At 41.0% G+C, this 12,072-nt stretch overlaps 1 protein-coding gene across 1 annotated transcript in view; it reads left to right on the top strand.

The window, feature by feature from the left end:
* LOC109427421 (sentrin-specific protease 1) overlaps window positions 1-12,072 on the top strand; it is a 49,515-nt gene that overhangs the window by 20,212 nt on the left and 17,231 nt on the right. The window lies entirely within an intron of this gene.

The following is a 12,072-nucleotide window of genomic DNA, read 5'->3' as shown; positions in this document are numbered from 1 at the left end:
TTACAAGGCATCCAGAATAAGAAGCAAATTTCAAGCATGTTTTACATGTAACTTTCTTTTGATATTAACGTCTCCAAAATATTGTTAAATTGTCACAGTATCACAATGGCACTGTAAATATTCCTGTAAGTTTTATGGATCCACTCAAAAGTTTGGATTCTTGGTTGTTTTACCTATGGAGCATGGAGTACATAAAGAAAAGTCGGGAAAATTTAAAATCAATGCGGGAAAAAGTCGGGAAAAATGCGGGAATTTCAATTTTGATTTTGTGTGGCCACCCTGAAGAAATCCTTGGAGAAATTCGTGGAGAAATCCCTAAAAAAAATCTGGAAGAATTCTTAGCGGAATTTCTGGAGGAACCCCCGCAGCAATTCCTGGAGGAAAATCTGGAAGAATTCCTGATGTAATCTCTGGAAAAATTTCAGAAGGTATTCCTAGGGAAAATCCTGTAGGAATACCTGAAGGATTTCTTGGAGAAATTCCTGGATGAATTACAAACAGAATTTATGAAGGAATCCCTAGATTAATTCCTGGAGAAATCTCTGACGAAATTTCTGGGGTAATTTCTGGAGGAATTCCTGAAAGACTGCCTGCATGAATTCCTAGAGGAATCCCAGGAAGAATTCCTGAAGCAATCCCAGGAGGCACTCCTGAAAAACTGGGGAATTCCTGGAGGAGTCCATAAAGCAATTCCTGGAGGAATCGCAAAAATGCTGCCTGAAGAAATCTCTGCAAGAATCCAAGGAGGAATCCCAGGATTAATTCCTGGAAGAATGCTTAGTACAATTCCTGGTGGAATTCTTGGAGGAAACCCTAAAGTAATTCCTGGAGAAATCTTTGGAGGAATTCCTGTAGGAGTCTGTGGAAAAATCCTTGTAGGAATTCCTAGGTGAAACTTTTAGAGGAATCCCTGAAAGAATTCCTGTAGGAATTCTTGGAAGGATCCCTGAAGGAAACCCTAGAGGAATGCCTGAAGGAATCTCCAGAGGAACTCCTGGAGGAATCTCTGGCGGAATTTCTGGGGGAATCTCTGGAGGAACTCCAGGATGATTTTTTAGAGAAATTCCTGCAGCAATTTCTGGAAGAACTCCTAGAGGAATTCGTGAAGAAATTTCTGGAGGAATCTTCTAAGGAATTCGTAGAAGAATACAGTAGACGTTCGCTCGGTGCAAACGCTTTAACGGCAATGCTTTTTAACTGCAAGTCCGCTAACTGCAACAATTTTGTAGTTATCGCACCACTATTCGTCAAAACGAAATGTCAACATTGATGCGATGTTTTTTCGCATGCACTTTTGTTGCAGTGCGATGTTTTCCGTATGCACATTGGCTGCATTCTGAGCAACTCACAGTTCTTTGACGTCTGTCAGTTGTTGCAGTTATCGGATTTCATTCGCTAAGTGAAACGTAAACACTTATCGAACGTCTACTGCACTAGGAAAAATTCCTGAAGAAATCGCAGATGGAATTCTCGGAGAAATTCTGAAGGAATCTTTCGAAGAGTTCCTGGAGGAATACCTGTAGCAGTTTCTGAAGAACTCCCTAGATGAATTCCTGAAGAAACTCCAGAAGGAATCCCGGAAGTAATTTCAAGGGGAATTCCTAAGGGATTCCTAAACAGTCCTTGGAGGAAATAATGGATTAATTCCTAGAGGAGTTCTGAATTCTTTGAGGAATTCTTAAAAGAGTTCCTGGAGGATTCCTTGGAAGAATTCTTAAAATAATGCCTGGAGTTGTTCCTGAAAGAAACAAAGAAGAAATTTCCGGGTGAATCGCATTAGGAATTCTTGGAGGAAAATCTGGAGAAATTCCTGAAGAAATCCCATGAAGAATTCCTTAAGAAATCCGAGAAAAGCTTTCTTAACAAATTCCTGGAAGAATTTCTACCTAGAATACCTAGGAATACCTAAAAAAAATATGAAGGAATCCATGTCTGCAATAAATTCTGGACGAATTATTGTTGGAATTTTGGGATGGACTTCCAAAAGAGTATTTTGTACAATGTTTTACAGAATTCCTGTATTAATTTTTAGATAGTCTCTAGTAAAGTTTTCTAAAAGGGTTTCTGGAAGATATTCCTAATTATTGGAGCAATCTCTAGTGGATTTCTTAAAGGAATTTATGAAGAAATCCCTAAAGAAATCTCTGTAGGAACACTTGCAGAAACACCGAAAAGGATCTCTATTCACATTCCTTTGGGAATCCCTGGAGGAATTCGTGGAGGAATCCTCGAAAAAAAAACTGGAACAAACACCCAGCAGCATGTGGTTCTACAAAGGCCTTTTTTTTCCTTACCAAAACCGGTTCCGGCATATCTGGAAAATTTGGCATGTTGCATTTGTATTTTATGAACAACATTACAAAATTTGTTATTTGGTAAAATTCTATGATAAGCTTGAACTGGTAATCTGGAGGAATACTTAGCGAGGTTTTTGAGTAAAAAGTGCTTGCAAGTCCAGTAAGGTCCATGTGTCATGTACGTCGGTTTGCGTCGGTGTTTTATAGCTCACGATGTTGTCAGTCGTTGGCAAGGAATCAAGATAGAAGAATTCTTCTACCACTTCGCAGGCATTTACGCTATTTACACCTTGTCTTTAAAAATGCTTGAGGTGCGGATTTCCTGAGTCCTTGCCAAAGCATTAAGGAAATGCATTTGGTTACTCAAATTAATGGGTCCCCCGTTAGTTAGAGCCACACGATTTTTTTTTCGGATCCCTCGATTTTGGTCAAATGTTGGCACATTTGGACTGTTATAACTCGAAAGTTCCTTCTAAAACTCCCTCATAACGAAACGTTGTTGAAAAGAGGAAAGATAGAGCTACTGTTTAGAGTAAGGTGGGGCAAAAGTTCGACCATAGTTGAATTGAAAATTCATTTTTTTTTCAAAAAGTCGAAGCAAATAAAAGTAAATGAATACCGTGTGGTGATTCTACCATCCATAAGCTCAAATTTTGCTGAACAAAGTTACGCCAAATGTCTTTTCAATTTTGAGTTACAACACTTTTTGTGTGTGAGTGACTTATTCGAACTCTTGCCCGCTAACCGTAGCCCACTATTTTGACACTTTGGTAATAGGAATAAGGTACCCCGGGGCAAGTGGGACCTAAAAAAAGGCAAGTTTGGTTTTGTCATGCCAAAAAATTCTAAACATAATTAATTTTATAATTCCAACGGTTCTAAAAGACTTTGTTGGTAGATTTCTTCTTAATAACGGACATTAAAACTGTTTCAAATTTTTTACATTCTATAGTGAAAAGTGGAGCAGATCTTAATTTACTCCGTATCACGGGGTAAATGGGACTCATTCGGAATGTTTGTACAAATGGTTTAATATATGTGCTGCATATGTGTAAGGTAGCATAAATTATAAATAGCTTATACGAATAACTATGTTAAGCGATTTATGTTGGAAGTGTTTTGTGGCATCGTGCATAAATTACGTCATACATACTAACGAATCACTGAGAAAAAAGTTGATTTAACCTTAGTATCTTGTGCAAAACAATTCGATTTTTTTTTATACACACAGCACCATAAAGTTAAATGCCGGAAGATTTCCAAACTTGCTTTTCATATAACGTAGTTAATGAATCTCGCCAACCGTTTTTTCCAAGATTTCCAGATGATATGTTTTCCCTTACATAATTTTCCGATCAATAAATAAAGATTTATAAATCGTGAAATTTGAATAAGTCGTTTTCCAATATTTTCATACTGGCCGGTTCCTTAACACTTAGAAAAACTCATACATAAGAGCATCGCCACGGGCGTCCCTATCTAGGTCCTTATTCCTATTTCCGGGCCCTGACTAGGGACCCATGTTCACATCGGTGGTATCTAAACGGGAATAAAAAATAAGAACGCATAGGACATAGGATTAGCGATGGGTTTCCACATTTGGTGACCCATTCAAATCTTGCACTGAGTTGCTATTTCGATGGTTTGTGTGACGTCATTTTCTTTATTTACTTTTTGCGGTGAAGCGAGCTGAGCAGTGGTGTTGAAAATGAACAGCAGCGGATCAATAAAGCAAGAGGTGAATGTTGATGCATTTTGTCTTACGTGACTAGATGTTTTCCAGCACCCTATCACAAACACTGCAAAACGGTGAGTCGATAAGGAGAGCATCTAACATAGCTCTGGTCCTCACAAGTTCCTACCTCATGCTTCCACGGGTCAAACGATGACAAAGACCGCCAGCTAAGAGTTGTGTGCTTAGCTGGTAGTGCAGCCTGGGCACTGTTGTCCTTCTGACTTCAGCTAGATTGAGGAGGTACGATCCGAGCGTCTGTTCACCAAGGAGGTGCGGCTCAAACAGCGTCTGTTCTGGCATCCAGCGGCTGAGTATGAAATGCTGTATTGCGTCAGCTATACCTAAGAAGGCAGCCCCTTCAACGCAATGTAGGCAGCGCGGCCCCGGTAAGGTAGCCTGCTGAAAACCTTCAAACACCCAGAAAAGCAATAGTAGAGTAAACGGATTGATTCAACGGCAACAGACCCGGCAACGAATAAAGGACAACGATTGGAAAGTCGGATCTTGGAACGTGAGAACTTTGAATGAACCCGCACGTGTTGGGCTCCTGGCTCGTGAACTGCGTAATGTCGGCGTTAATGTGGCCGCTATCCAGGAGATACGCTGGCCCAAAACTGGAGAACGCGAATTCCGAGCGGTGGATCCCATCGCCAACACTTCATTCAAGTACCACATCTACTACAGCGGCGGCGATAAGGCAGAACGTGGAGTTGGCTTTATAGTGATCGGGAAGCAGATGAAGCGAGTTATTCGGTGGAAGCCGATAAGCGACCGAATCTGTGTGTTGAGGATGAAGGGCAAGTTCTTCAACTACAGCCTGATCAGCATCTATGCGCCAACGAACGACAAACCCGATGACATGAAGGATGAGTTCTATGAGAGCCTTGATAAGGCCTACGGAGAGTGCCCAAAACAAGATGTCAAAATAGTCATCGGAGATGCAAATGCGCAGATCGGCAGAGAAAGTTTCTTTCGGCCTGTCATTGGAACGGAAAGCCTTCATTCTGTTACCAATGATAATGGTCTGCGCCTTGTGACATTCGCTGCTGCTAGAGGGATGGCAATCAGCAGTACCTACTTCGCACGTAAGAATATCCGAAAACACACCTGGCGACACCCGAGTGGTGACACTTGCTCCCAGATAGACCACGTGCTGGTCGACGGGCGACATTTCTCGGACGTCATAGATGTGAGGTCCTACAGAGGCCCGAACATAGACTCGGATCATTATCTTGTAGCCGCTAAAATTCGGGCGCGATTATCCAGCGTCACGAGTTCAAGAAACAACAGGACGATGCGTTTCAATATCCAGCGCTTGTCAGCCGAAGGGGTTGCTGCACAGTACCATCAGAAGCTAGACGAGAGGATAGGAGAGACCAACGGATCTGGAGATGTCAACAGCTTGTGGGGAAGTATCCACGAAGCAGTGACAACAACAGCGCAAGAGGTGATTGGTACCGCTCAGCGACGCCAACGTAATGGTTGGTTTGACGAGGACTGCCAACGAGCGACGAACGAAAAGAATGCCGCCAGAAGTCGAATGCTAGTGGCCGGTACCCGGCAGAACAGAGAGCGGTACAGGGTTGCAAGAGCAGAAGAGAAACGAATCCACCGCAGGAAAAAACGGCAACACGAAGAGAGTGTTATTGCTGAAGCGCAGGAAAGTATGGACAGGAACGATATGCGGAGATTTTATGCAACTGTCAATGGCGCGCGGCACAAGACTGCGCCAGTGCCCGCCATGTGCAATGACCGGGAAGGAAATTTGCTGACAGACAAAACAATGGTGGCAGCCAGGTGGAAGGAGCACTTCGAAGATTTGTTGAATGGTAGCAGCGAAGGAGCACCCAGGAACAGGATAAACATAATGGATGACAGTCAAGCAGTGGAACCACCAACACTGGATGAGGTTAAAAAGGCCCTTAAGGAGCTGAAAAACAGCAAGGCTGCTGGGAAGGACGAGATCCCGGTCGAACTTCTTAAGCACGGAAGCGAGCAGCTACATCAATCAATCCATCAGATTATTATAAAGATTTGGGAGGATGAAGAATTGCCCACTAGTTGGTTGGATGGCCTCATATGCCCAATCTACAAGAAAGGGCACAGACTGGAGTGTGCCAATTACAGAGGGATTACCCTTTTAAATTCGGCGTATAAGATACTGTCGCGTGTCCTGTTCAACAGACTGCGACCTCTTGAGGAGTCCTTCGTCGGCGAATACCAGGCTGGTTTTCGTGAGGGCCGATCAACGACGGATCAAATGTTTACCCTGCGGATGATCCTAGATAAATTTCGGGAATATAACTTGCAGACTCACCATCTGTTCATTGATTTTAAAGCAGCGTACGATTCAGTGAAAAGAAATGAGCTTTGGCAGATAATGTCAGAACATGGTTTTTCGGCGAAACTAATTAGGCTGATACGCGCAACGCTGGATGGATCAAAATCAAGTATTCGGATCGCGGACGAAGTGTCTACGTCGTTTGTGACCTTGGATGGATTGAAGCAGGGGGATGCTCTTTCAAATTTATTGTTCAACATTGCACTCGAAGGAGCGATTAGGAGGTCAGGCGTGCAGAGGAATGGCTCTATCATCACACGGTCGCACATGCTCCTCGGTTTTGCGGACGATATTGATCTCATCGGCATCGATCGTAGGGCAGTGGAGGAAGCTTATGCTCCTCTGAAGAGAGAGACAGCGAGGATAGGCTTGACGATTAACTCTACCAAGACGAAGTACATGATAGCGGGTAGAGACAGAAGCAGGCCTAGTGGTGTAAGTGCTGAGGTAGTGATTGATGGGGAAGTGTTTGAAGTTGTTGAAGAATTTGTTTATCTTGGAACACTTGTGACATGTGACAATGACGTTTCCCGTGAAGTGAAAAGGCGTATTGCAGCTGCGAATAGGGCCTTTTACGGATTGCGTAGCCAGCTTAGGTCCCGTAACTTGCAAACGCAAACAAAATTCGCTCTGTATAAGACGCTGATTCTTCCGGTTGCCCTCTACGGTCACGAAGCGTGGACGTTAAAGGAGGTAGACCGAAAAGCTTTTGGAGTTTTTGAGCGCAAAGTGCTGCGGACAATTCTCGGTGGGAAACAAGAAAATGGAGTGTGGCGCAGACGCATGAATCACGAGTTGTACCAAGTGTACGAAGATGCGAATATTGTGAAACGTATAAAATACGGCAGACTTCAGTGGGCTGGACACGTAGTGCGAATGTCGGAAGAAAGAATAGCGAAAACAATATTCAGCAGAGAACCCGGTAGAGGTAGGCGGCTTCGTGGGCGGCCGCGAACTCGCTGGCTGCACGCGGTTGAAGAAGATCTACGATCCCTACACGTTCGGGGAAACTGGAGGAACATCGCCCAAGACCGACGAAGATGGTGCTCTACTATACGCTCGGCATTGGAGTAAAGTTACTTTGTAGCCAACAAGGTATCAAGGTAGGTATCACAAACAAACATACACAACACTAATAATTTCCACGTACACCGATTCAACGGTTTATTTAAAAAAATAATAGTTGGCCAACAGCCCATCTGTGGCGCTCGCAGCGTTTTTGTTCAAGTTTTACATTCGCTCAACATTGTCACCTAGTTTATGATTGGCCACTCTATTGACCAAATTCAGTCCTTTTAGATAGGGAGAATATGTTTCCGCGACTATGATTTTGAATAGTAAACGTATCACTTGAAAGAAGTTGCTATTAAAATCATCGTCATGTAAACATAATTCCCAATGCCAAACACGCTATTTCACAAAACGCTCAATAGGTGCCGGTAGTGAGCGAACGTGAAACAGGAGCAAAAATTATGTGAGCGCCGTCTGCGAGAAATTTGAAAACTACAGAATATTTGGTTTAAATATTCTTATAAAATAAAATGATGAGAGGTGACTAGAAAGAGACCGGAGACGTCTGCTTATCTGTGACGAAATGTTAGAAGTGTTACGTGTGCTTGTCTGTGACTCTTTATGCCTTTGTGATTTTATGCAGGATTCATCAAAAGTTTGGGCATATTTAATTTGTTTCTTTTTGTACTACGTCCGATAAAAAATGAGGACCACTTTTAGCAACGCACGGTGGAAAATCAATAAACCCAAACCCCTAAACCCAAAATAGAAACCACTGGTGGGAAGGTGGGGTGCTATCCTAAAATAGCACCCGAAAAGGAGTGGTATAATAGGGATAGCGATAAAGACTCCCGTGGCGATGCTCTAATGCAACGAAAAACGAAAAAAAGAATTCTATATCTTTTTTTCGTTTTTCGTTTTTGCTTAGATGAAAATATGAAAAATAGATGGTTTCGAAAAAAATATATTCTACCCAAGACTTTACAACAACAGTTTTATCATCAGAATAGAAAAAATTAAGTATAATTCAACGATTGATTACTTAAGGCGCCGATTTTTACTTCACTTTTGTGTGAATTTTGACTTAAGGGCTGTTTGCAGTTCAGAAGGAATTTCTCAGCCTATCTTGATGCATGGGAAATTCCTTGTTTGAATCGCTCAAGAAACCGTTTGTTCTGCGATCGCAGTACGCAGTTGCGACGAAATGACAGTTCAAATGGCAGTCCCCATAGAAAGTTTCTGCCAGGAATAGCTCAAGAAGTTTCTTGAGCGATTACTTTTGAACTCGAAACTGCGCTTTAGGCTGAAGACAGCGAGATCAAACTATGAAATTGTGTTTGTTTACTCTAAGGTCTCACTTGCCCCAGATGCTGAAATGCACTGGGGCAAGTGGGAGCAGTTAACTAAAGGTAATCAATGAAAATAAAGTACACCTTTTTCGCTTAAAATAATTTGCAAGCACTCGAAATATTATCCTGAAACCGAATGAGTTTGATTTTATTTGATATTCCATTTTTGAACGACGAATATAGTAGAGTACGTTAATCTCGCTTAGTGAACTGAAAATTACATATGAACAACAATAACAAATATGGTTTCTTTATGATGAGAACAATAATAATTTTTGAATTCAAAGTATTCGTTGGTGTGATACCTATGTTTTCCATGAAAAATGTTTGCCTTAAAAATAAAAAAATGGATAAAATTATAACCGTAGGTCCATATTCCATATCATTTTCAAAATGAATTTTGATAAAAATACACATACACCGGGTTGGTTAGAGATACGTCATGCCATTGTTACATAAATAAGACAAACGTCTTTGAACCCCAGTTCAACGTTGCACCGGAAACTCACAAATCTCAAGAAGCAAACTTCCAGCGATAGTGTAATTTTTATTATGCTCTTGCTCACTTGTATTATGCGTCTCATGAAAAATCAGAATATAACGATTATCTGCCTCTGGTTTCTGTTATAAGCTTGACAGTCACTAATCATAACAGCGTCACCAGATTTTAAATTATTTAATTCCATACTATGGGTTTTGACAGCAAGCACACTTATTCCATTGAGCCACTCTTACCTAGGGGTCGCAGTACCGACCACTGTTGGTGAGTACCGGTATTTCGGTACTGGGGTTGACAGTACCGGTATTACCGGTAAAATACCGGTACTGAGAAATGGAAAGGGGGGTGGCTTTCTCAGTCTTTGATTCAAGAACGATTTTTATCTACATTCCCGTCTATCGGTAGACACTACGACCCTTAAAAAAGGCCAAATCCCTAGGCCGAAACGTCGGGAAGTAGATAAAAATCGTTCTTGAATCAAAGACTGAGAAAGCCATCCCCCTTTCCATCAAGTTCCCAGTCGTAAAACCCCATACTAAATGGTACTGAGAAATTTTTCACTGAAATGAAGAATAATCTATTTTGCACAGAAAATCTTCAATTTACCAAGCAAATATGAATTCTGGTTTTCAGGGGTGCCATTAAAGCTATCCATAAAATACTAAATAAAACAAAAAAAATATGAAAAAAAATGATAGAAAGAAATGAGTTGTACCTATGAAATTGTTTTTGGAGCTTCTGCGCAGTTTCACAGACAGTATCTTGGTCAGTCTAAAATTAAACAGGAACATCCTTACATGTACCAAATTCAGATAGATGGCTACAAGGAGAAACCAGAAGCAGATTTAACTAATTTTTCCTTGACGATGCTTTCAGCAGATTCTATAAACTGCAGGAGTGACAAAAGAAACCCTAATCTAACAAGGGGCAGTTATTGTACTGGCTCGGCACTCTTATTTAATCATTAAGCAAGCTACAATTTTCTCGCGAGGAAATTATAGTTCGCTTAATAATTAAATAAGATTGCCGAGCCAATACAATAACTGCCCCTAGGTGATATCCAATCGAAAATCCACCGTATTACTAACCCTACAAGTTTTATCCTAATCTAATAAATCCATTTAACATTTGCAGAAATGTTGCATATATGAAAAGTTTGTTTGTCAAATTACTTGGTTTTAAATAAATGTTTTCGTTTATTTCCATTGCATATTGATTATACTAATGACCGGATTTCAGCCCATATCGCGAGATTTCACAGTACCGAAAATACCGATACCAAGGCTCAGTCAGTACCGGTATTTCGGTAACAAAAAATTGTCGGTAATACCGGTATTTTCGGTACCGGTACTACATCCCTACTCTTACCGTTTATCTCAAATACATTCATAAACATCTGTCACTTCTCAGAACCCTTGTGCTTTTGTTTTTGGCGGGAACATATTTTCTTTTGTTTTGCCCTGGCCAAGATCACAGGGTTCGACGGTATTAAAGTGAAGGATGTTAATTGTAATTCTTGTAATGAAAATATCACCTTTAACACTTTAATGCGCCTCCAACGGTTCATTGCGAACCGGCTGCTACAGATGGAGTATGGCTGATTTATCAGAAATGCTCGATAAACAGGAGGGACCTGCTGGGGCCTAGTAGTTTCTATACCCAGAAAACAGTTCCGGTCGATTGAGTCTGGGAAGGTTTCGAGAGTCGTTGTGAATCATAATGCAAATTTTTGTGTTTTGTGACGAGTCTCGGCATCTTTTTTGAGTCAGCAGACTTTGAACTGTTCCCTGGGCTTCCCACTATTAGGTTATTTTTAACAAATACACTATACAAATACAAATTAAATTCAAATATGAAATAATTAGTAGTATCTCGCTCTCGCATATTCAATTTGCTAATACATAGTTCTCAACATTTGATGTGCTTTCGTGATTAAATTTTCTCTATAATTTTCAATATCAATTTAAAATAACTAAGAAACTAATAGTGGGAAGTTCAGCATTTAACAGTGGTTGCTTATAGATTCGAAGCTAACGTGTGATCAAGACGAAATCGACAAAAACTGACTTCTTCGACTTTGACTAACGTAGACTATTTATGACAACTTAGATATTTTTACATTTTTCGACTGAGTGTGTGAAAGGTTTTCTTTAATATGGACTTAGTTGGACCGATGCTGATAGTGCTAGGGATGTGGACGAAAGACAAAGATAATAAAAACAGTACTAAAATGAGGATCAACGAAAATGGACATAACAAACACATCGACTATCTAACAGATCATAGGCACACCAAAGATTACTGAATTATAGGGCACAGCATAAATATGAACAAATACATTCTTTAAACCTTGACGTGACAAAAAAAAAACAAATACAAAATCGACCATATGACAAAACCGAAACTTTCACCTTCTACAGTAACCTTCTGAGTCAGTACGCAACAGTGTCTTACTGGACGACATGTTCCGTGCACGGCTGGTGAACTGCTTCTGAAGGACTACGTTCTCTATCCTATCCAAAGGCCTAGGGAACTGTCGTTGTCCGCGCAAATGCGAGACGCTTGTGCGCGCAGTGATGGGAGAGGTTTCTACGTCCGTCGGCGTGCCGCTAGGAACCTATCAAAAAAAAAAAAAAACTATTTTCTTTTGTTTTGCCTTGCGACTGTCACTGCGGCTGCGGCGGTATGCCTTGCGAGTGTGCAACCGCCGCCACACTCTAATAAAAGATAAGCGCGACAATAATAATCTTAAAATAAGAAGATCCGGTGCGCTGGTTTAGTTTATTTTGAGATTTGTACGTTTGAAATAGTGATTAGATGGAAAAGTAAACCATTATAAC

Source organism: Aedes albopictus, chromosome 1 (assembly GCF_035046485.1).
Source record: "Aedes albopictus strain Foshan chromosome 1, AalbF5, whole genome shotgun sequence".
Classification (NCBI taxonomy): Eukaryota; Metazoa; Arthropoda; class Insecta; order Diptera; family Culicidae; genus Aedes; species Aedes albopictus.
The sequence above is the reverse complement of the archived record's forward strand: the minus strand, read 5'-3'. Positions and strand labels throughout refer to the sequence as shown.